Here is a 26,583-nt window from a genome sequence, read left to right on the forward strand (position 1 = left end):
ACTCATATCTCAAGTTTTTTAAGTTTAAGGCCTCTGAATAAAGCCACTGACATTTTGTGAGAGTTAAATGACTGACTCCTGAACATTTTATAAGGCAACTATTTTCACCATCTTTTTGATATATTACTATTTAACTATAAGATTGAAAATCTCAGAATAATCTCACGCCTGGGAGATTCCCATAAGAAGTTATATATTCGCTGTGTTTTTAGTAGGCTACCTTGACCTTTCATGTTTCAAACTGCAGCCCTTTTCTATCATTAGGTTTTAAAATTTTCAAAAATCTAAGGGGAAGGGGTTTTCTTTCTCATCCTCTCATCGTCTCATCCTCATTGCCTCTGGGCTGAGGAAGACAGTAGGTAAAACAAAAGATTTGTGTCTGCCTGAAACCCAAAAGAAGTTCAAATGAAAGCCTCAAGTGCAATGACCTTAATGACTATTGCTCTTTTAAAATAACTGTATGTTTAATAGTTCATAGAATATTCAGTTCAGCTGGGCACAATTTGAAACTTCAGACAGAAGACATATCTCTGTAGGGAAACTTAGCATTCTAGAGGGGGTAATTCCTTTGTGCCTAAGGTTTAAGTAGATGGCAAGGGTGAAAAGCAATGTTTGACAATAAAGTGTATCTCCTCCAGCTTGTCCATATCAATCTGAATAAAATGAGTAACTGACAGTTCATAGTTTTCTCATGAATAAATCTGCCCAAATTATTGCAAACTTAGTTTAGCAAACATGTTGAAACTAATAAAAGATGATAATTTCTACAAAATTTTAAACAATGAATATTGCCCATGTTATTATATTAGCACAATGTTCTATGTGTGTGTATATGTATACAATTGGGAGTCAAACTAAAGCCAGCTTCAAAAGTCTATGGGTAGAATTTCAGAAATTTTGTGAGATCATTGCTAAACTCAGCCATAGTTAAGAATTAAATTATATTAGGGGCTCCTGGGTGACTCAGTAGATTAAGCATCTGACTCCTGATTTTGGCTCAAGTCATGATCTCAGGGTCATGAGATGAAGCCCTATGCCAGGCTCCAGGATGAGTGGGTAGTCTACTTAAGATTCTTTCTCTTGATAGGAACTCTCTTACACTGTTTATGGGAATGCAAACTGGTGCAGCTGCTCTGGGAAACAGTATGGAGGTTCCTCGAAAAGTTGAAAATAGAGGTGTCCTATGACCCAGCAGTTGCACTACTAAGTATTTACCCCAAAGCTACAAATGTGATCCAAAGGGGCACCTGTTTGTATGTTTATAGCAGCAGTGTCCATAACAGCCAAATTATGGAAAGAGCCCAAATGTCCATTGATAGATGAATGGATAAAGAAAAATGTGGTAGGTATATACAATGGAATACTACTCAGCCATAAAAATGAAGCCTTGTCATTTGCAAATACATAGATGGAACTAGGAGTTATTATGCTAAGCAAAATAAATCAGTCAGAGAAAGACAATTATGTGATCTTACTCATATGTAGAATTTAAGAAAAAAACCAGAGGATCATAGGGGAAAGGAGGAAAAAATAAACCAAGGCAAAATCTTAGGAAGAGAAACCATTAGAGACTCTTAATCATAGGAAACAAACTGAAGGTTGCTGGAAGAGATAGAAATCAAGGAATGGGGTAAATCGGTGATGGGCATTAAGGAGTGCATATGGTGTAATGACCACTGGATATTATATAAGAATGATGAATCACTGAATTCTGAAACTGATAATAATAATATACTATGTATTATTTGATTGAATTTAAATATCTAAACAAAATAAAAATTTTGACATAAAAAAAAATTCTCTCTCTCCTTCTGCTCCTCCCTCCTTTCATGCTCTTTCTTTAAAATAAATAAACAGGGATGCCTGGGTGGCTCAACTGTTGAGCATCTGCCTTCAGCTCAGGGAACGATTCCGGGGTCTGGGATTGAGTACCACATCTGATTCCTTATAGGGAGCCTGCTTCTCCTGCCTATGTCTCTGCCCTGCCCCTCTCTCTCTGTCTCTCATGAATAAATACAATCTTTAAATAAATAAATTAATAAATAAATCTTTTAAAAATTAAATTATATTGGATTATAATTAAATGAAATGCATTGAAAACAAAGGTGATTACAAATATTCAAAACTCATCACTCCTAATTTTTCTACATTTTATTTATTTGGCTTTTTAATTATTATAATTTTTTTAGAGAGTGGTAGCAGAGGGGCAGAGGGAGAGAAATATCTTAAGTAGGTTCTCCTCCCAGTGTGGAAACCCACACATGGCTTGATCTCATGATCCTCAAAATCAGTATCTCATGATCCTGAGCAGAAATCAAGAGTCAAATACTTAATCCACTGTGGCACCCTGGACCCAGATTTTTCTACATTTTCTTATCATCTATGCTCTGGAAATTATTTGTATTTATTTTATCTGTATGTAGAGAAAATTGTGTAATGGCCTCTCTCTTCCTAACCCCACTGTCAGTAATGTCAAGTTGGTGGCTTAAACAGTACATGGTTCAAGTACCTTTACCATGAAAATAAGCAAATGTTACAAGTCAAGGCTTGTTTATGTTTGTTGATGGACTAAACTGAAGAAAGCATCAGAGAAAATGTTAATAATGCATATTAAACTTAAAAATATGGGGCAGGGATCCCTGGGTGGCGCAGAGGTTTAGCACCTGCCTTTGGCCAGGGCGCGATCCTGGAGACCCGGGATCGAATCCCACATCGGGCTCCCGGTGCATGGAGCCTGCTTCTCCCTCTGCCTATGTCTCTGCCTCTCTCTCTCTCTCTCTCTCTCTCTCTATCTCTCTGTCTCTCTCTCTGTGTGTGACTATCATAAATAAATTAAAAAAAATTTTTTTTAAATAAAAAAAAAAATATGGGGCAGCCCAGGTGGCTCAGCGGTTTAGTGCCGCCTTCGGCCTGGGGCTGATCCCAGAGACCTGGAATCGATTCCCACATCAGGCTCCCTGCATGGAGCCTGCTTCTCCCTCTGCCTGTGTCTCTGCCTCTCTCTCTTTCTGCGTCTCTTGTGAATAAAAAAATAAAATTGTTAAAAAAAATATGTCTGTTGCCATTACACTGTCAACACAAAAATTTAAGGAAATATTCTTCAGCAGCTGGAACTATTATTTGATTCAGCAAAGAAGGACCTCCAGTCATTGACAAAAAGTGAAGTTCTACTTAGATATTTATTGTTTCATTTTTGCCTTATTAATGTAAATGATAATATCAAACAACATTCATCAATTGCAACTATAAGTTGGGGATCTAATAATTAAAAAAAAAACTTGATGAAAACGTTCTATGAGAATTAATTGGCTGTATGGAATTTAAGATAAAATATTGTATATTTAATTGCTATTTATAATTGCTTAATATCAGTAAAATTTATAATAAAACACACACATATGTATATGTGAATATATATAGATAGATACAGATAGGTATATAGATATTACTGCATTAGGTCTTTTCTGGAAAGCTGGTTGTTAAACATTTACCCACACAGCTTTGTATAAATATATGGTTTTAATAACCAAACACATTTTACATAATTCTTAAAAATAATCAGTTTTCTCAGAACCTTGGGAAAAATCTTTTTTCTTTATACATTATAACTAAGACATAAGAAAAGTTTACAAAGATTTATTGAGATGAAGCTTATAATTTGAACCATGACAAATAATACTCAATGCAAGATTTATACCACCCAAACCAAGATAAGCAAAATGGATCTTTACCTGAGAAGATGCACATTTACAAAATTTATAAATAATATGGGTTTGATGTTTATCTTCTTTTTGAATATCTTAATGTTAGAAAGTATTACAACATAAAGGAAAGAAAGGCCACAGAATATAAAGTTATAAATTAACAGCTGAATGGTAATAGTTCCCAAAAAGTGGAACATATTTTTAACTGAGGTAGGCTCATTACATATAACGCAAGTTCTTTGTTACAAAATATACAGAATAAAAAATACTTTTTAATATTATTTTACTTGACAGTATGATTTGAACTCTTTAAAATTTTCCAGGAAAGAAGAAAATAGAGTTGACCATTGAACAAAATGTGGGTTAGAGGTGCCAACTCCCTGCCACAGTGAAAAGTCCAACTGTGACTTTTGACTGCCCCCGAAACTTAGCTACTCTTAACTTACTATTGACCAGAAGTCTTACCAAAAACATAAAAAGTCAATGAACACATGTACACGCACACACACACAAAGTCAATTAACACATATTTTGTATATTATATGTATTATATACTGTTTTCTTACAATAAAGTAAGCTACAGAAAAAAAATGTTATTGAGAATATTATGAGAGATGAATGGGTAAAGAATTTTAAATATAGATGTGTGTGTATATATATATATATATGTATGTATTCCATTATGTATAATGGAATATTACTCAACCATAAAATGTGAAATCTTGGCATTTCCAACAATGTGGATAGAGCTAGAGAGCATAATAAGAAGCATAATAAGTCAGAGAAAGACAAATACCATATTATTTCACTAATGTAGTATTTAAGAAACAAAACAAATGAGCAAAGGACAAAAAAGAAGACAAACTAAAAACAGACTTTAACTATATAGAACAAACAGAAGGGAGGTGGATGGGAGGATGAGTGAAATAGGTGATGGGGATTAAGAGTAAACTTGTCATGGTGAACACTGAGTAAGGTATAGAATTATTTAATCAATATATTTTACACCTGAAACTAATATAACACTGTATGTTAACTATGCTGGAATTAAAATAAAAATATAAAATATAGAAAAAATACTTTAAAAATCATAAAAGGAAATACATGTATAGTACTGTATTTATAAAAAAAAAAAATCTGTGTATAAGTTGACCCATACAATTTAACCCATGTTGTTCAAAGGTCAAATGTACCTGCATTTTTTTCCTAAAATATTTTCTTACACATTTTGTTCATCAGTACTTACAAATTATAAGGTTAAGTCCATATTTATAATTAGTGTCTTTATGGTTCATTTATAATCACTTTTCATTTTTTTTAAAGATTTTATTTATTTGTTCACGAGAGACAAAGAGAGAGAGGCAGAAACATAGGCAGAGGGATAAGCAGACTCCCTGCAGGGACCTGATGCAGACTTGATCCCTGAACTACAGGATCACACCCCTGAGCCTATGGCAGATGGCCAACCACTGAGCCACCCAGGCGTCCCTATAATCACTTTTCTAAGCTAGGCAGTTTATTTTATTTATTTTTATTTTTCAATTTTTTATTAAATTTGTTAGTTAACATGCAATATAATGTTAGTTTCAAGGGTAGAATTTAGTGTTTCACTGCTTACATACAACAGTGCTTATCACAAGTGCCCTCCTTAATACCCATCACCTGTTTAGACTGTAATTCTCATTTTTTTCACTTAGCATGATACACTCTAGCTCCTTCAATGTCTTTTCAAATGTCAAGATTTCATTCTTTTTTATGGCTGAGTAATATTCCATTATATATCTATACCACCTCTTCTTTACACCACCTACTACTCTGACTGACCAGTCATCAGTCAAGGGCCATTTGAGCTCTTTCCATTATTTGGCTATTGTGGATAATGCTACCATAGACATTGGGGTGTGTGTATCCCTTTGAATCAGTATTTTTGTATCCTTTGTATCCTTTGGGTAAATACCTAATAATGTAATTGCTAGATTGTAGGGTAGTTCTATTTTTAACTTTTTGAGCAACCTCCATACTGTTTTCCAGAGCCAAGCTAGACATTTGACCAGAATAATTCACTGGACGGTCATTTACTTTCTACACTAACTTAAGTTTTCAAAATTTTTCAGCATATAAGGGCTTTGGTAAGTCATAACCACTTTGAAAGGAAGCAGATATGAAAAAGAACTGTTTGGTTTTTTCTGTACTCTTCTACAAAGGAAAACATTTAGTATACTTAACCTAATGTCAATTAGATTAGGTTGTTAAAAATTGTAAATTATTGATTCATGTCTTGCCTATATATCATTCTGAGTTTCCTGATAGATTTAATTTTTTTCTTTCTCTGCAGTCTTACTGTAGTAGTTGACATCCTTTCATATATAATATATGTTTGAATAGCCATAGCCTAGTCATAAAGTTTGTGCTGTTCTTCCAAAGGTACCTATTAGGAAAAACACTATTTCTAGTATCTGCAATGTAACCTGAGCACCAGTGAAAGAAGCAATGATCACTTCTACCAGCCTGTTTCTTTTGTTATATTTAGTGATGGGTTTACTTGAGCCTGATTTGTTTTTCTATGTCTGCACTGCCCACTACATGCAATTTATTGACAAATCATGGAATTATGCTTAAAATGATGCTATTTTTATTTAGCATGTTGCATCTTAATCTGGGATTAATTTAAGTACAGGGTATATTTAAATAATATGAAGATATTTTCTATGGAATTACAGAAATAGCCCAGAGATTTTTACAGTTTACCTGAAATATTAGATAAAAATAAAGATTGCATGCTTTTATTATATTAATCAAAATTTGAAGATACACAATTTGAGTTGATTTGGGTTATTTCAGAAAAAAGGAAAACCTTTATTACATTTATTTCTGTGGTGATTTAGACTTCTCTAAAGTACTTTTTTTTCCCCTTATTTATCTTCACTTCTTCTGCCTTTAGTTCTCTGAAAGAGTTCTCTTTCTGACTCTACTTGATAAAGATAAGTTTGAATATGGTAGCTTAGTACAGGACCCCACAAAGGTAAAAGTGCCTAGAGTCCACAAGTCATAATATAGATGGCCCTAGTTATGGATGAGTTCATTTTTAATGAATGAGATATTTTCATTTTTATCACTAAACACATTAAATTTGGTGTCTCTGGTTAGGAAAAACTGATTAGGCATTTCATAGAATCCTTTTTTCAAGGTCAATAGATTTATTAAAAAATAAGTTTTCTAATTCAAATAAACTTATTGCTGCCATCAGGTACATAGTAATACTCTTACTATGAGTATTCAATACCCTGAATCAGGGTTTGGCAAACTATAGTCATTGGGTTAAGTTTGTTTTTTATTCGTTCAATTGTTTTTGTTAAGGTATAATTAACATACAGGGTTATATTAATATTTTCAGCTATATAAGAATAATTCAATAATTCTCTACATTACTGTGTACTCACCATGATAGGTGTAATCACTACCTGTCATACATTACTACAATATTACTATTTCCTATGCTGTACTTTTCATCTCCATGACTTATTATTTTATACTGCTAGTTTGTAACTTCTTAACCCTTTTCAGCCATTTCACCTATTTCCCCTACCCCTACTCTCTGGTAACTACTAATTTGTTTTCTGTATTTAAGAGTCTGTTGTTTGTTTTGTTTTGCTTTTTAGATTTCACGTATAAGTGAAATTATATGGTATTTATCTTTCTCAGTTTGACTTATTTCACTTAGCATAATACCTTCTAGGTCCATTTGTGTTGTTGCAAATAGCAGGATTTCATTCTTTTTTATGACTATATTTTCCAGTGTGTATTTGTGTGTTTGTATGTGTGTGTATACATATATACTACATCTTTTATATCCATTCATTTATCAGTGGGAACTTGAATTGCTTCAATGGCTTGGCTATGGTAAATAATGCTGCAATAAACATAGGAGTACGTGTATCTTTTTCACATAATGGTTTTGTTTTCTTTGGGTGGAATTACTGGATCATATGGTGTTTCCATTTTTAATTTTTTGAGGATCCTACATACTGTTTTCTAAGGTAGCTGTACCAATTTGCATTCCCACCAATAGTTACAAGTGTTTCTTTTTCTCTGTGTCCTTGCCAACACTTGTTATTTCTCGTGTTTTTGATTTTAAGCATTCTAGCTGGTGTAAAATGGTATATTATTGTGGTTTTGTTTTGCAATTTTCTGATGATTAGTGAGGTTGAGCATCTCTTCATGTGCCTCTTGGCCATCTCTGTGTCTTTTTTGGAAAAATGCCAATTCAGGTCCTCTGCCCATTCTTTGGATTCTTTTTTGGGGGTACTGTTGTATAAGTTCTTTATATATTTTGAGTATGAACTCCTTGTTACATATATCTTTCATAATATCTTCCTTTATTCAGTATGTTGCTTTGTCATTTTGTTGATGTTTGCTGTCACCATGCAAAAGCCTTTTCTTTTGATATAGTTTCAGTAATTTATTTTTACTTTTGTTTCCCCTGGCTCAGGAGACATACCTAGAAAAATGTTGCTGTGGCTGATGTCAGAGAAATTACTGCTTGTGTTGTCTTCTAGGATTTTTATGGTTTCAGCTCTCACATTAGATCTCACATTTAATCTATTTTGAGTTTATTTTTGTGCATGTTGTAAGGAAATGGTCTAGTTTCATTCTTTAGTATGTAGCTGACCAGTTTTTCCAGCACCATTTATTGGGAAGACTATTTCTTCCCAATTATGTAGTCTTATCTCCTTTGTCATAGAATAACTGACCATATACACCTATACATGTCTTACATAGTTTTGTTTCTGGGCTTGCTGTTCCATTCTACTGATCTTTGTATCTGTTTTTGTGCAAATAGCATACTGTTTTGACTACAGCAGCTTTGTAGTATATCTTGAAATCTGGGATTGTGAAACTTCCAGCTATGTTTTTCAGGAAGAGGGCACTGAGTGGCTTATTTGGTTAAGCATCTGCTTTTGGCTCAGGTCATGATCTTGGGTCCTGGGATTGAGTCTGCACACCTGACTCTCTGCTCAGTGAGGAGTCTGCTTCTCCCTCCCCCTCTGCCCCTCACTCTGCTCATGCTCACTCTCTTTTTAAATCAATCAATCAATCAATCATCAATCAATCAATCTTAAAAAAACAATTGCAAATAGTTTCTAAAAAAAACGATAGGATCTTTTGTAGTTTCTTACAAATTTTAGTATCATTTGTTCTATTTCTGTGAAAAATGCTATTGATATTTTAATAGGGATTACATTGAATCTGTAGGTAGCTTTGGGTAATATGGACATCTTAACAATGTAAATTCTTCTAATTGGGGGCATGGAATACACATTTATTTGTAGTTTCTTAATTTTCTTTCATAGTGTTTTATAGTTTTCAGAATACTGTTCTTTCACTTCCATGGTTAAATTTATTCCTAGGTGTTTTATTCTTTTTGCCATTACAAATGGGATTAATTTAAATTTCTCTTTCTGCTGCTTTATTGTTAATGTATGAAACACAATAGATTTCTGCATGTTAATTTTGGATCTGATTTCATTTATCAGTTCTATTGGTTTTTATGTGGAATCTATATAGTTTTCTGTATATAGTATCATGTCATTTACAAATAGTGACAGTTTTACTTTTCTTTACCAATTTGGATGCCTTTTATGCCTTTTTGTTATCTAATTGCTGCAGCTAGTACTTCCAGTACTATGTTGAATAAAAGTGGTGAGAGTAGTTTTCTCCCATTGAGTACTATGGCCGCTGTGGGTTTTTCATATTTGGCTCTTATTATGTTGAGGTATGTTCCCTCTAAACCCACTATGGTGAAAGTTTTTATCACGAATGGATATTTTGTCAAATGCTTTTTCTGCATCTATTGAGATGATCATATGCTTTTTATTCTTTCTTTTGTTAATGTAATGAGTCCAAATCTGTTTTTGTAAATGAGTTTTATTGGAATAGAGGGGCAATTACTCTTTTCTATGTTGTCTATGGCTGCTTTGGAGCTACAGCAGCAGAGTTGAGTAATGAAGCAGAGTTCTTATGGCCTACAAAGCCCAAACTACCTATTGTCCAGATCTTTAGAGAAATCATTTACTGACATCTGGTCCAAAGCAGGGATGACACACTAACGAAAAATCAATCAATTATCTCTAATACAGTGATTAATTATTAATGTCCATGATGGGTGAAACACCAGGTAGGTACATCTAATGAGATATTTGTCATGTTTAGCCTAAAAAAATAAAAAAGGTTTTCCTTAAAAATTACCAATGTAATCAATGAAGATAAATTATTTTTCTTTTCCTTAAATCTTTTAAAGAACTAGTAATAATCACAAATTTGAAAATAATACTATTAGAATAAAAATTGTCAGCATAAACATAGATTCAATTTGTTGCGTTTCTCATGACTTCTCAGCTATGAGTCATAAATTTTTTCTTTATTCTTCTAAACTTTAAGGAAAGTATCCTTCTAGTCAGTCATTACAAAGATGTGAGTTAAAATGTCAGACATTTCTTTCCCTATCGTGTTTGTCTGCTATCTTAATCCCTTTCTCCCTCCCCCCCATCACAAAGGTAGACCTCAGAAGAAAAGTGACAAACAATGTGAAACAGTGAAATCAAGTATATATTTTATACTTTACCTCTTTAAAAACATCTAGCACACCTAGATAATCCTGTATCAAGAATATACAAAAAAAAAAAAAAAATCAGCATTAGACCGGAACAGAAGCTCTCATTTCTCTGTTTAATATCTGATAGTTTCTTTCAACCTAATTCCCTCAATATCATTGTTTCTGTCTCCTTCAGCTTTTCTTTCCTATTGACTTATTGGATGTTCATAGCTGATTTTATTTTATTTTATTTTATTTTTTTTTATTTTTTTTTTCATAGCTGATTTTAATACAGAGTTTTGATACTTGCTTTCTGGTCCCCTAAAGGTAGACTGCAGTTAAAAGGCACTTCTCTCTTTCTAATCCAATAAACTAACCTGGATGGATTTCCATTTGTTCTTCCCATCTATAAACTGTTCATAAACAGATGGGCAGTCAGAAAACCTGGATTTGAGAACAAGCTGTAGTTGTATTATTAATTCTTCATTGACTCTGACAGTTCTCTAAAATTTAGTTTTCTTTAACAATGAGATTGGCTTAGATAATTCAGTTCTTTTAGTCTTAAATCTACCCTTGTTTTGAATAATTTTCCTTAGATCTTTTGTTTACATCGTGAAAGAGATGCCAACCTATAAAAGTGTGTGCTCTGCCAGAGGCATGGACATCAAGTCTTTAGGGCTTACCTCCCCCATCAACCTTGGTTTTCACTTCAACCTCACTTTGACTTCCCTCAACCCTTTCTTTCCTTATTTCCTCCCTTCCTTGCTTCTTTTCTACCTTCCTACCTTCCTATGAGACATCCTTTCCATTAGATATTATTTGAGAACTGGCTCTCACTGGACATTTTATCAATCATTTCTATCTCAGTTATAATAAACCTGGCATTTTAAGGAATTTACGTTATAGAACTAACCAGATGTAACTTTGAGAATACTATTAAACAAAAGAATAAAAAAGTGTTTTCAAATATAATAAAAACATTCATTACATTGTTCATTACATTATAAAAAGCATTATGTTGCCAGATATGTCTGTGTAAGTGAAGGTTTTATATTTTTAGAGAGATTCTTTTTTTTTTCTTTCTATTTATTGGCCAGTTATAAGATAGAGTAAGGTTAGTACATGGGTTTTGGTGTGATTCCACAATGCTTTGCAATCTATCAGGAACTGCTTTGTGGTACATTAGAAGTATGTTCAAGGAATGTCATCTCAACATTTCAAGGGGTTTTTCTTTAATAAAAAGGTCAATAGGGATCAAACCAATCCACTGAATTTGCATGTTTTCCCCTCACATTGCTGAAAACATCTTTTCAAACCAGCTTCAAACTAGAGCAATTAGGTGGGTAATTGCCCTAGTGTGAACTTAGCCTTAAAAGCTTATTCTATGAAACTAGAGTAATTAGACTTACTTCTTCAGTTTTTTTTTTTCTTCACCTCATTGTGCTCATGCATTAGGCTAATGTTGCTGTGCTTGGGTTCACTTCAATGCAAAGGAATGGAGGCCAGGGATGGTGGAATAGAAAAGCTTAAATGGATAGGAAAAACCCAGCAAACAAAACCAAAACCCAGCTTGTGACAGCAATCATGAAAAACGTTTGCATTCTAATAGGGCTTGTTAAACAGCATTTTAATTAATCTGAAATTTGCAACATACCTACTTGTCACTATCCTTTGTAGTGACTAGTTTATGTTCCTAAAATAGATATACAAAATACCTCATGTTTTGCCAGATTATTTAGCAATTCTCTGCTATATCAAATTAATCTTAGTTGCTAACAGGATAACAGTTTTAGTTGTTTTTTCTTCGCTTTATCATGTTACAGTCATTATCCAAAGGGAACATACCAGGTCAAGTGTTAATAATATGTGCATTGCAAAAATAAAAGTTAAGATTTGCCATCTGTTCAAAAATGATACTATTACATTAGATATATATTTTTTTAAAATTCTCTTTAATCCTAATACATTTTGATTTTCATTTCAATTTTTAAAGACTAAAGATACATTTTTTTTTGTGAAACAAAAGTATAATATACAATTAAGTGATCAGAAATAAAATGTTGTAGGCCAATACAGTGTACCTTCATGTCAATATTTGAAATACATAAATTTAAATGTAATTTCATTTGATTTGTCTCATGGATATAAATTTAGAACTGTGAGTATCGCATGTGTAATGTAATACTCATTAAATGTTTAGTTTAATAGATTACTTTTTTTAAAAAAAGATTTATGTATTTATTTTAGATAGAGAGAGAGGGATGGAGACAGTCCCAAGCAGACTCTACACTCAGCGCATAGCCTGACACAGGACTCAATTTTATGACCCTGAAATCACAACTTTGAGGTCAGGCTGGAACCAAAACCAAGAGTCAAACACGTAACTGACTGTGCCTCCCAGGTGACCCTAGTTCAGTTGATTGAAGACTAAATCCTGCAATACTATTTTCATGTTTACATTCAAGGTGTTGCTCAGAAGTGCAGATTGGGTCGCAAGTCTCCTCCCTCTTATATATTCTAGGTGCCATGCAGTGGCTTCTTGAGATTTTTTGATTTGCTTCCCCAATTGCCTGATATACATATAAAAACAAGGTCATGTACATATAACTGGGCCCACTTTTTCTGCTCAGATCTATACTTTGTCCTTTGGTTATCCATTTCTGCAATGTTGCCTTTGTTGTTCACCTGTATTAATTTCCTTCTTAGCAACTATAGTGATGATGTCAAGTGATTATTTCAGGTTCTACCCCTTCAAGAAATGACCATGACATCCAAATAAAATGGTAACCAAATGTGACATTAAACCTCTATTTTCAGAGGTGTCTTTTTAGCTTCTTAAAAATTGGAAAGTTTCCAGAGGAGACCACAAGTTAATCTATAATTAGAGTGAAAGAGAATACTTCAGTACCCCTCCCTTTTCTTTTGTAGTTCTGTGTCCTGAAGTAAATCAAGTCTATATTGTTAGGGGAGACCCACTCCCATGCCTGAATGTGCAAGGTTAGCATTCACAGGGTAAATGAATGCATTTCCTAAAAGCAAATTTTCCTATTTCCTATTTACAAGACAAAGCTATGAGGTAGATACATATTGAATTTCAGTCATCTTTTTTTTACCAATCCCAGTGGGAGATGACATAGGAAAGAGAAAGAATTTGGACTATTAGATCAGTTAGATTCAAAACTTGCCTCTGCCATTTATTGGCTAAGCAGGTTTGAATCTAATTTTTCTCATTTACATAATATAGTCAATAATCCATTTCATAAGATGGCAATGAAGATTAAATGAGATGTTATACAAAGCCTGATATGTAGCACAGTCATAAAGGGTGGTAATTAAGTATATCACACACACCCGCCCCGCCGCACACACACACACACACACACACACACACACACACACATACTTGGACCTATCTCTAGCTGTGAAATCTTTGAAGATAGGGAGAGAGATATCAGTTCCAAATTTCTTGAGGCCTACTACTTGCCTGAACATAGCAAGAACTCATACATTTTGTTGAGAGATACATAAATGGATGAGAAAATGGCTGCATGAACACATGCTTAGATTGAAGAATCATGTAGAAACAGTACAGTAAACCAGTACATATATTAACAGTTTATAGTCTTCAATGTCCATTTTCTTTCTGATGTTTGGTAAGATAGCTACTGTCATATGCAGGAAGAGTACAATTCAAAGGTTCTTGGAATAGGACCAAGAAGTCTGACTCTATACCTCTAACCAGTTGAGGGACTGGTTAGAGTTTGAGACAAACCTATGTCTGTCTAGGATTTAAATTCCTCATCTATGAAATGAGAACTTTGTATGAAATGATATCTAGCTTGCCTCCTACCCTTTCCTTTTAGAGTTTCATGAACTCTATCCCTTTGAAAGGTGCCAAAGTTTATGATGAGAACATGCATCAGGGACTCTCCATGGGGAAACTGGTCCTAATTCTCCTCCTTCTGACTCTTAGATCTCAAGTCTCAACCTCGCTCATGAACAGATTTCAGCAAACAGCTTCACAAGATAAATAAACAAACATGTAGGAAGATAGAGACATTTTGCATATGGATTTAGTTTTAAAAGAGACTGAGAAAAATATAGTAGAATATTCTTAATTAGCACAGATTCTGAGAAAAATAAATGTGTTAATTAATCACTCATCTTGATTACCAAAAGGTTATACTCATATATACAACAACATGTAAACCAGAAATTAGAGAGATATTTTGCCATCTAGTTCCTCTTCTGAAAAACTATTCCAAGCTCCTAATATCATTTGAAGATGTATCCACTGGAATATAAGTGCCCTGATATTCTTTCCCTATTAGAATCCTAAGAATACTTCTGATATCGTGGTGTTTTGAATTTTTAAAAAAAGATGTCGACACATTTCATTCTTCTCTTTCAGCATCTAATTACTCAGTTACTCTTTTCCAGAATACTTATTTTTCCTTTTATTATTGGAGTATTGCTTATGTGAACATATTACTGAGGAATCAGAGCTTCAAGTACTTTAACTTTCTCATCCAAAGTAAGATAACCTAATTTAGCAGCTGTGGTAGAACAGGAAAACAGCATGGTGCCAAAAAAAGGTTACACAGTGGGAAGTTCGTGCTGGCAAATACCAATTCACACCTGTTTTAGGCCTACAGACAACATCAGGGGTGCTATTTAAATGAACTCTGTGTGCAGTTTATCCATTGTTTGGAGTCATTGAAATGAACTACATTGATTCTTTTCCTTGGCAATTATTCCAATTAAGTGGATGCACCATTTATCAGGGTGCTGATTAAGTGGGTTTTGTAGCAGGCACCAAAGAAAGACTGTGAGGAAATCTATGAAAGTGATATTCACACTTTCTAAGGTTCCCCTCATACTCCCTTATGTCTTATGTTATGTAGTTAGCAACACAAAACTTACAGAAAAATACTGCAGAGGCCAGGGTTAAGGAGATGATTATGTTCCATGTAAGTACACTGAGATTTCAAATGTCAACATGAAGAGAGAATTTTAGGTTGAAACTGCCTGCTGTCCATGGTATTGGATATTTAAATTAAAAAGTTTTTTTAATTTAACCAGCTTTTTCTTTGAAGAAAGGATCAGATTTTTTCTAAACAACTGACATAAATTTAATTGGAGAGTACACAAAGATAGCTTTCCACAAATCAATTAACATCATATGTTAATTATCTAAAGAAAGAAAACACATTTGTTGCTATGCAATCTGACATTCTAGATATTACACTATTTGATTCTCCTCCATGTTAATATTAGTTTTAAATTCAAATGCAAATCCAACTTGTATTGCAATTATTTTATAGGCCAACTATATTCCACTGTATGTCTGATTTCCTAGGATATTTGTATTGAAAATTGAGTGTGTAATGACATAGTTTTATAAATAAAAACAACTGAGAAAAAATAGTGAATTTAAATACACGGAAACTAAACTGAATTGTGAGATATAAACCGATGATAATATTTTCAAATAAGGAGTCTATTTTTACTAAATATTAAAAAAAGAGTTTATTTTTACTAAATGTTGATTTATAATACAGAGTTTGACCAAAATTCTGTATTTTTATTGCCTTTTCTGATGGATATGAGATATAGTCTTTGGTAGATGGATTAAACTATTAAAAATTTAGTAAAATAAAACCTGTTAAAGGAACATTTTTTTTAAAAAGAAATTTAGACTTACTCTTAAGATTTGCCTCTAAAATAGTAAACAAAAAGAAGTCCAAAATACAAATAATAGCATTTTAAATTAACATTTAGATCAAATAAGTTGAATAACTGGTCTAGGATCAGAGAGATCTGAACCTAAGCAACCCTATAAAAAGATTTTAAGCTTATCCCTTTTTCAAACTGCTTCTACTGTCAAGTACCCACTGCTATTTATCTAGAATTGTTTTTAGTAGTAGTTTTTCTGTTCACTGTCTAGAATTGTCAAGTGGCAAGGGTTTCCCCTATTTGTAAGCTAGCCTGTTAGTCTGCCACAGTTTCATAGATGTTGGCAAAAGGTGCAAGTCTCTTGAGTCTGTCAGGGGACAGTTTACTACTTATAGGAATAGCAATAGCCAGACAACTATATTTTCATGCTGGTTCTCTGAGTTCTAACTGCTACAGGGAAACATGAAAGAGGACCAGGGAATATACACACTCACCACTGAGGTTCCAGAGAGAGGGACTCTGTTTTCAGGAAATCTGAATCCTTTATGCCAGATAGAAAATATGCCCATTGCCCCAAAGGGAGATGCTGTTTCAATCTTCTAGGGCTGTTCATGTACAGTGACATTTGCAAGATGGAGTCAAGAACAGAAAGGCATCCAGCATTCAGTCATAAGATGTACGAAAATGCAAGAAACCTGTAAAGAATTGTCTCTCAACCTTCAGTACTTCAAATGACAGCAAATGACTCTGTTATAGGCATAATAATCTTTTATAATTTGTTATTTTTAAAAACATAGGCAATTTTCAGGATTCTCGTTATCTGCATTATTTGTTATATTAGAATAAATGCTCACATAGAATGTATCAGAGTCTAAGGATCTGAAATTGCTGTCTTGGCACATGTGCAGTATTTTCAAATGAACTCTTTTGTATGCAATTTGACTTCTATACCTGGAGATTGAGTAAATTGTAACACATAAGAATCCTTAAGCTTGATACCATATTTAGATAGCAGTCATTTTCTTTTTAACAAGAATTGATTTAATTATTTTTATCACACCTATCAGTTCCAACCATTAGCCAATTAGGTAGCAAGCCAGTGTACCAAAATCGAAAGAAAATAATGATCGACTTGATTTTACTAACTTGATTTTATTCTCTTCACTTTCATTGAAAATATCTTAAGCATCATAATTAGCAAGTAACCAACTTCATCATATTTCCTTCTAAGGAAATGATGAGGGCCCACCATAAAGAGTGATGAGCTAAAAAGAACATGAAGTTTTAGAGAGAGAAAGACCTGAATTTTATTCCTTCTGACAAGTCGTTATATGATACTGATATTACACTGTGGACTTTTCTGAGAGTAATTTCCTCAATAATGACTGCTTGGAAGTACTACAAAAATAAATAAATAATATTTGTGGGGCACCTGGGTGGCTGAGTCAGTTGAACGTCCAACTCTTAGTTTGGACTCAGGCCATGATCTCAGGGTCCTGTGATCAAGCCCCATGTCAGGCTCTGTGCTCAGCAGGATGTATACTTGAGGATTTCTCTACCTCTCCCTCTATCTCTCTTCCCACATGTGCAAGCATGTGCGTGCATGTGTGTATATGCACTCTCTCTCTAAATAAAAAAAAATACATTTAAAAAAATGTTTGCAAAATGCCCAATACAGTAGCCAAGAACTAAGATTCCTTATTTTTTCTTCTTTGTCTATGAGATATTCTCGTATGCCATTAACTGACTGATGATGTTACTGTTTTCTAGCCAATTTTGTAAGTATCCAGCATCATTCGTTTTATTTTTAACTTTCTGTAAAGCTGTTTAATGTTACTTTGGTATATCATATGCATGGGACCAACTTGCTTTTGGTAACCTTACAATTTATTTCATGCAACAAGCAAGGAACTCGGAATAAATGCAATCAATAGTCAGAGAAACCAAGAAGGAAAAGGGGAAAGATCTAGGAAATAGAATTACATAGAAGGAATAAAGAAAGAGCAAGAAGAGGAGACTAGAAATTAGAACAATTAAAAGTGAAAAGAGGTAGATTTCAAAGAACAGGGTATGTATACAGTGTATAGAGGAAATAATACTGAACTAAAATTTGTCTTAGATTCTCATTATTCCCCAGGTGACCTTGCAAGAGGCTTCATCATCCAAAGGTAAAAAGGAGGGTAAGATTAGAGGATCTCCTAAAATAATTGTCAGAATTGAATAATTTCATGATTTTTAGAGGTGTGTACAACTACTGGAATCTAATACTTAGAGCAAAATTGAAAACATAATGGAAGGACAGATTTACAACTTTTGAGCACCCATAAACTATGTCATTGATGGAATCAGTAGTGTAATTAAGAACTTTTGTCAGTGATGATGCTCATAAGGCTGGCATATTTTCAATTTAAAGTGACTATACTCAAAACATACCTAATCAACTATAATAAGAATTATCAGAGCATCTATGAGAACTTTCCAGATAGCTAGAGCAAATTCCATGTCAAGTACTTGCTAGAATACACGTTCAAGTCCATTGCAGCCTTTGCAGAAGTGCTTATCTCAAATCACAAATAAGTGGAGATTTCTGTTGGATACTTAGTTCAGAAAGGGATATACGTGATTGTTCAGTAGGTTTATAGATATAACTAAATACAGAAATTGTACTACAAATACTTTGAAAATGAGGTACAGAATAAAGAAATCAGTAAGTCAAATCACTTGGTAAAGATTATAGATATATATAGTACTGTTTTCTTGTCTGAAAGCTAACAACTTTCTGATCTGAAATCAGATCAGGACAGATTATGTCACTATGGTAGATTGTCATTTTTTTCTGACAAATTTCAACAGAACAGGGATTTAATATTTATTAAATTTAAAAGGTTTAGAATTTTTAATTTTTAAAAAGCAAATCTAAGTGTTTATTGTTTGTTGTAACGCTATCATCACTGGAATATTGAGAAAAACATTTGTGTCTGATTCACTCTATATTATTAGAATATATTACATGCTGCATTACTAGTACTGGGAATTATGTTAATTTAGCTAAATGAATATTTTTATAAAAACCTTATAAAGTGTATGTCATTATTCTTATTTTATAATAGAGGAAACTGAGAAATGGGAAGCTTAAATGATTAGTTGAAGATTATAATATAATTAATTGAAAACTGATATTTGGATTTAACTGTCTCACTCCAAAATATTTTCTCTTTCCTTTTCATGGGAATCTTCTAATATACTGAGCTTGTGAAACTACTGACAACAAAAATAGACATCACATTATTTACTTAAATACCTCCTATGCACTGGGTACAGTGTTAAATACCTTGCACAAATTATTTCATTTAATCTTTATGGTAAGCATGTGAATTACAATGTCTTATATAAGAATTCAGAATCTGAAAATTATAAACACTGATGAAAGAAATTGAAGATGACACACGGAAATGGAAAAAATGCCCCCAGTATCTTTCATAGAGTTAGAAAAAGCAATCTTAAAATTTGTATGGAACCAAAAAAGACCTCAAATAGTCAAAGTAACCTTGAAAAGGAAAAAAAAAAAAAAGCTGGAGGCATCACAATTCTGGACTATTATATTACAAAGCTGTAGTGATCAAGACAGTATGGTGCTGGCACAAAATAGATATATAGATCAATAGAACAGAATATAAAACCCAGAAATGAATCCACAACTATATGGTCAATTAATCTTTAGCAAAGCAGGAAAGAATATCCAATAGAAAAAAAGACAGTCTCTTGAACAAATGGTGTTGGGAAAACTGGACTGCAACATGCAAAAGAATGAAACTGGGCCACATTCTTATACCATACACAAAAATAAATTCAAAATGGATGGAAGATTTCATGTGAGGTAGGAAGCCATTAAAATCCCAGAGAAGAGCACAGGCAGTATACTATCTCTTGACATCGGCCATAGCTACTTCTTACTAGATATGTATCAGGAGGCAAAGGAAACAAAAGCAAAAATAAAAAGTAAAGAGGTCTAGAATGGTCAATATGGTAACATATGGAGACTGAAATGATACAGATTGGAGTCAAGATTGAGTGGGGAAACAAGTAAAGTTTCAGAGTGAGACTGGAAAATAGACTAGATGAAAAGAGAGAGGAGGAAGTCTTGGAGTCTTGTTGAGATCAAGATAATAGATAATAGACATGACAAGAAACAGGACCAAATAAAACAAGAGTAAAACTAGACAATTGAAACAGATAGATCAGATATTGGCTTAAGATTACTATGATTAATATGTTTAAGACAATGAAAGAAAAAATTTCACTAGAATCTTGAATGTATACAAAGAGGACAAAAAAAAATTTGTACCATTGGATTTTGTAAAAATAAAGTAACGAAATCTGAGAATTTCGTAAACTGACAACAACGTATTTGACAGAGCAAAACAATGATTAATGAAATGGAAAGTGAGTCAATTAAAAATTCCTGGATAATCAAAGGAGGAAAAGGTGGGAAAATACAGAAAGGAAGACAAATGCTATATGCCTAATGGTAGCATTATTTATCCTATCATAGAATTTAAGTGTTATTGGGAAAAGCATGGCAGAATGGGGAAGAGATATTTTAACAGAAACTGGCTAAACATTTTCCAGGATGATTAAAGATATCAAGCACGATGAATGCAAATAAATGTACCTATTGGCGCAGAATAGTAAAAACTTACTACTAACTCCAAAGAGAAAAATCTCAATGAAAATCAGATGGAGGGAGATACATAACATTTTTAGAAGAGCAACAGTATGTCAGACAGCAGGTGTTTCAAGAGAAAGAATACAATAAAGCTACGACTTTAAAGTTCTGCTAAAGGATGCCTGGATGGCTCAGTGGTTGAGCATCTGCCTTCAGCTCAGGGCATGATCCCAGGTTCCCTGGATAGAGTCCTGCATCGGGCTCTCCGCAGGGAGACTGCTTCTCCCTCTGCCTATGTCTCTGCCTCTCCCTCTGCCTCTGTCTCTGCCTCTCTCTCTATTTATTCTCATGAATAAATAAATAAGATCTTTAAATAAAAAAGTTCTGGTAAAATAATTGCCAATAAAACCCACCTTTGAGTTTTTATTTTGAAAAAAGTAAAAATGTTCTTGTACAAATAAAATCTTGTTGCCAACAAGCCCAAACTAAAAGAAATTCTGGATGCATATATGCACAGAGCAACCAAAAATTTAAGTACACAAACCACAGACTAGGCTATAATATTTACATTACTCTTTTAACAATGGATTTGTATCTAGAATATATTTTTTTAAAAATCCTACAACCAACAGTAAAAGGGCAAGAAACCCAGGAAAATAAGAAGCAAAAAATATAACTATGAAGGAAGATACATAAATAGTCACTAAGTACATGATAAAGTGATTGACATCATAGCCATCAGTTTAACTAATTAAGTTAAAACCACAATGTTCTAGCATATCACAAACAATAAAATGCCTAACCTAAAAACCTGGCATTATCAATTTTAGAGAGAATATTGTACAACTCAAAGTCCTTCTTGCCACCTCACAACTATAACCATGTTCAAAAGCTAATTATCAGAATAGCTAATGTCTGAAAAACTGATATATCAATTGTTGGCAAAGATGTAGAACATTTGAAACTCTTGTATGCTGCTGGTGGCCATAAGAATTGCTAACGTAAATTTGGAAAACTGTTAATATCTTCTAAAGCTGAACATAGGAATATATTTTGACCCTACAACCCCACCTCTACGAACCAGTGATACATGTAAATGTACACCAAAATGCATGCATAAGAATTTTCTTAGCAGCATTATTTGTAATAGCCTCAAATTGGAAATAACCAAAATATAAATCTATATTAGAATGAATAAGTGAATGATGGTATATTTATAGAATAGAATACTATATAAAATGAAAAAAATATTTCAGTAATGTTGACATACATACCGATATTATATATCTCTCTATATTTCAGTATAGAGAGAATAGTGTAGAGAGAATAAAAGAAGCAGACATAATATATTCTATATGCTTTTATTTATATATTAATAGTGATAAAAGTTAGAAGAATAATTAGCTCTGGGGCTGAAAATTACTCAAGTGCACGATAGAGTATGTTTGCATTGCAAGAATTTATCAAACTAATTTAGAATTTGTGTAATTTATATGGACCATCAAAAATATTTACAGATAATAAAAAGGATGTCAAGTAATAAGTAATAGGTCCTCTTTTGGAGCAAACAGTATTGGGACCCACAGATGTTCCATTCTGTTCTTTTATCTTTCATTACTAATTCATCATCTACTATTTAAAAGTGTTCAGTTTGATGCACTATTCAGTTTATGCCTGCATTTTTCCTTAGACCTGTTTCCTGCTATTTGCTTTATTCTTTTTATATGATTTTGGATCCTGCAACAGCTCTCTAAATCTTTCTCCTAAGACCTTCCATACTATACATTACCCAACAAACAGCCCAGCTCCAGGGTGTTAGGGAGGATCCACCAGATTTGGAAAATTACATAAGTTCTTTTTAAAACATTACAATTTTGGTTGGAATTTGATGCTCAACCTGATATTTACCATCATCTGAAGGTATTGAATCACAGCCATTGTGTGTGTGTGTGTGTGTGTGTGTGTGTGTGTGTGCGTCAATAGTATTTTCAAGGGGAAATCTGTTACCTGGTTTATGAGGATTGGTGAACTACCCTAACATTTGTTAGGGCCTAAAATGTATAGTGGCTTAAGGAAACGTTTATATTTATATAGAAATATATATAATATAGAAATATATTATATAGAAAATATTATATAGAAATATATATAAATTTTTATATTTAGGTATAGAAATATATATTATATCCTATCATGGAATAGATATTAATGCATAGATATAAATGTATAAATGAAATGGATATAAATATGTAAATATTTATATTTATATTTATATAGAAATATATATAATATAGAAATATATTATATAGAAATATATATAAATTTTTATATTTATATATAGAAACATATATTATATCCATGAAAATAATTCTATTCATGGAATAGATATTAATGGAATAGATATAAATGTATAAATGAAATGGATATAAATATGTAAATATTTATATTTATATAGAAATATATATAATATATGTACATACATATATAGAACATATATGTATATATGTATATTATATATTTATGTATACCTTTGTACAATTTTTCAGAGATCCAGGCTGATAGCTGATTGAAGTCTTAGCTGCTGCATGTGGTTAACAGGTCACTTGGAATTGAAATTCATAGAACAAATTCTGAAATTCGCAAAACAGAAGAGTAGATTTGGGTGGTTATACAGGCAAATCCTGGAATTGGTGAATATCAATTCTACTGACAATCTATTGGCAAGAACTCAGTTACACAGTCACCCTGAAGGAAGATGTAGTCAAGTTCAGTTTCCAGGAAGAGAGGAAAGCATGGATTTTGGTAACCAGTCAGTCATTTTCATCAGATCTAGAAAGCATAATGCTGTTTGAAATTTCAAATATGAAAAAAAAAAGAAATTTCAAAAATGAGTAGCCAGTTCCAATAAAAATATCTGTTACTATGATCTTTGGGCAAAGTTGCATAATCCTTTGGACCTTTTTTAGGCTTATCATTGGTCTGTGGTACAAACAAAAGCACTTTGTAAATAAGAGGCCAAATGCAAGGCAAATTTCAGAATTGATAGAACCAGTGATTTATTTCAGAAACTATCAGTGTAATTAGAATCATGAAATAACCATTTTCATGAAGTCATCAGAGCACAAATTATAGTAACTGGGGGGATTATTTTAGAATGGTAGGAATTGTAGATACAGGGTTCATTATTTGTAAACCTCTCTATCTGTAGAAATGTATAATGATATATGCACCATTATAAGCATGGTCAGTAGTGCCACAGAGTCAGCTTGACCTCCAGTTCTCAGCTGGATTCCCTTTAAAATTGGAGACTGCTGATGCTTCATATAATGACTCTTTACTTTTTTTACTCGTTTCCGTTTCAGTAGTTACCATTTTTGTCCTGGCCCTCATAACTTCACACGTGAATTATTTCAACAGACTCCTAGCTGTCCTCCTTCAATTCAGTTTCATGCCAATCCATTCTTCATAATGCTTACAAAATTAATCTTCCTGAAGCACTGTTTCATCACATCTCTTTCCGGTTCCAGAATGATGTGGTTTTTGGTTTCTTGCTGAATCAAACAGAAGTCTCTCTACTTATCTCCTTTTAAGTACTACTGTTATCAGCCTAATGTGTCTTTATGGGTCCTTTAACACATTCATGTAATATGGCTCTCCGTATGATGTGTTCACTTCCATGTCTGTTCACTCTTTCACATTCTCTTTCTGCAGGGCTCCCCACTTGTTCAACCATGTCTCACTATTTTTCTGAGAGTTAACCCCTATTCATCTTCTCTGAATCGTCTCTTTACTGATTTCCCATCTGACACCTCCTAGCAGATGTTTGCTCTTAATTTATATATAAATTTCCATAATGGTTCCATATTTGCAAACTGAACTTCCCTGTTTCACATGAGGAAGGATGAGATGATAGATAGATAGATAGATAGATAGATAGATAGATAGATAGATAGATATGATTCTTATGACTAGTAACATGTTCCAATTATCTTGTGTGCCTTCAGGTTTCATAACACAGTGCACCATGTGCAGAAAACATTTGGCCAATATAATGCTTCACTTATACAAAAATATTTTTATTTTCATCCTACCTTTATTGAAGAAGATTTACATTATGAAGTGTATGTAATATGCCAAGAGAGCATGGATTATATGTACCTAAGAAAAATAGACAAGAAGTTCTGGGGGAAAAAAAAGTACTGCTAAAGTCCCATAAACTTGATCAGGGCAGATCCCAAATTTGTCTGCAAGCTTTCTGGCAGTCATCAAATAGAGGGAATCCTGTACAGAAGCAAACCATTTTTCAGGATTAGCATATCTAACTAGTATTCCCTGTATTACAACCAGTTGTATTCATAAATTTGTAACTAATTTGTAGACCAAAAATACTTAGGCCATTTCTACTAATTAAGTTTGGAACAATGAGAAGGAGCCAGCTGGAATAGATGGGTATTAAAAGAATTGGAAAATGTATTGGAACAGAGCTCCCCGATCTTCTAGGCATTCACACTGGAAGTAAGCTGACCAATTGCTTGTAACCAAAGTGAATAAAATTGCCCAACATTGAATTTGCTCTAAAGAAGAATAATCTAATACATACCTTTGTAATTTTAAAGTTGTGAGAGACTTGTAAGAAAAGAGGAACTTATTTTTAACCTATTAATACTCATCCAACTTGTGTGACCTTTTTTGTAGATTATGAAACAAGTTGAGTGTTCTTTGCTTGACATGGCAGAAACTGGCTGTCTACACTTAATGCATCATTCTTTTTCCTTTACCAAGAGAATCCTGACTGACTATGTTTGGAGAACCAATATAACTAAAATACTAAAAATACTTGCTTCCCAGAGTTCCTTGCAGTGAGGGTAAGATGTATGTTGTAGTTCCGTTGAGAGACAGGATGAGGATTTCTCAGAAAGTTTTCACTTTACCAATACAGGTTCTGCTCCTTGTATTCTTTTTTTCTTCTTTATGCTTGGAATGTATTCATGATGTCTGGATGATGAGCAATCACTTGACAGCCTCAAGACCACAAGAATAGAAATGAAGGCCTACATCTCACATTGGAGGATAAGATAAGGCCATGTCTCTGTGGTAATTTCTGAGCCACCGCATGAATCCTGGACTGCCTACTTCTGGACTTTAGTTACTTTAAGAGTTAGATTTAAATAAAGTCTCTTAGCCAATTTTGCAAATGGTTGCAAGTGAGGTGAAGTTGAGTAGAAGTCAGATTAAGTAGCATGGGGCCAATGTCTTGATCTAACTGTAAGACTGACGTTTGACATTTAAGCCAGTGGTCCAGTATTTAGTGCCTAAAGTGTCTTAGCTCAGATTATAGTTGGTGCCCAAGAAAGCACATGACAAATGAGGCATACAAATTTGCATCATAATCCAGTAAGGAGTTGCAGTGTTTTTGACATTTTGATTCCAAAAGGTAACTAAATATATGTGCAGTAGCAGTTCCTATTGCAGGAGAAGATTCATAAAGTTAGATGAACTCTTTAAGTTTATATTCCCACTCCAATCTCCCCAAGTTGGGATTCAGAGGAGAATTTATTGGAGAAATGGACTAGGGCAGCCCAGGTGGCTCAGCATTTTAGCACTGCCTTCACCCCAGGGCGTGATCCTGGAGACCTAGTGTCAAGTCCCACGTCGGGCTCTCTGCATGGAGCCTGTTTCTCCCTCTGCCTTTGCCTCTGACTCTCTCTCTCTCTGTGTCTCTCATGAATAAATAAATAAAAATCTTAAAGAAAAAAAAAAGAAATGGACTAGTAAAAGTAGGATGAGGCCAGCATCCTCAACACAATCTGTCTATACAGTGAATTTTGAGAGACGGAATTCATTATATTCTACATATAATTTGAAGACTCCACCAAATTTCTGAAAAATTGGATATGGAGTATGAGAGAAAGAGAAAAGTTAGGCATGTTCCAGGACTTTTGGCT

This window comes from Vulpes lagopus, chromosome 21 (assembly GCF_018345385.1).
Source record: "Vulpes lagopus strain Blue_001 chromosome 21, ASM1834538v1, whole genome shotgun sequence".
Classification (NCBI taxonomy): domain Eukaryota; kingdom Metazoa; phylum Chordata; class Mammalia; order Carnivora; family Canidae; genus Vulpes; species Vulpes lagopus.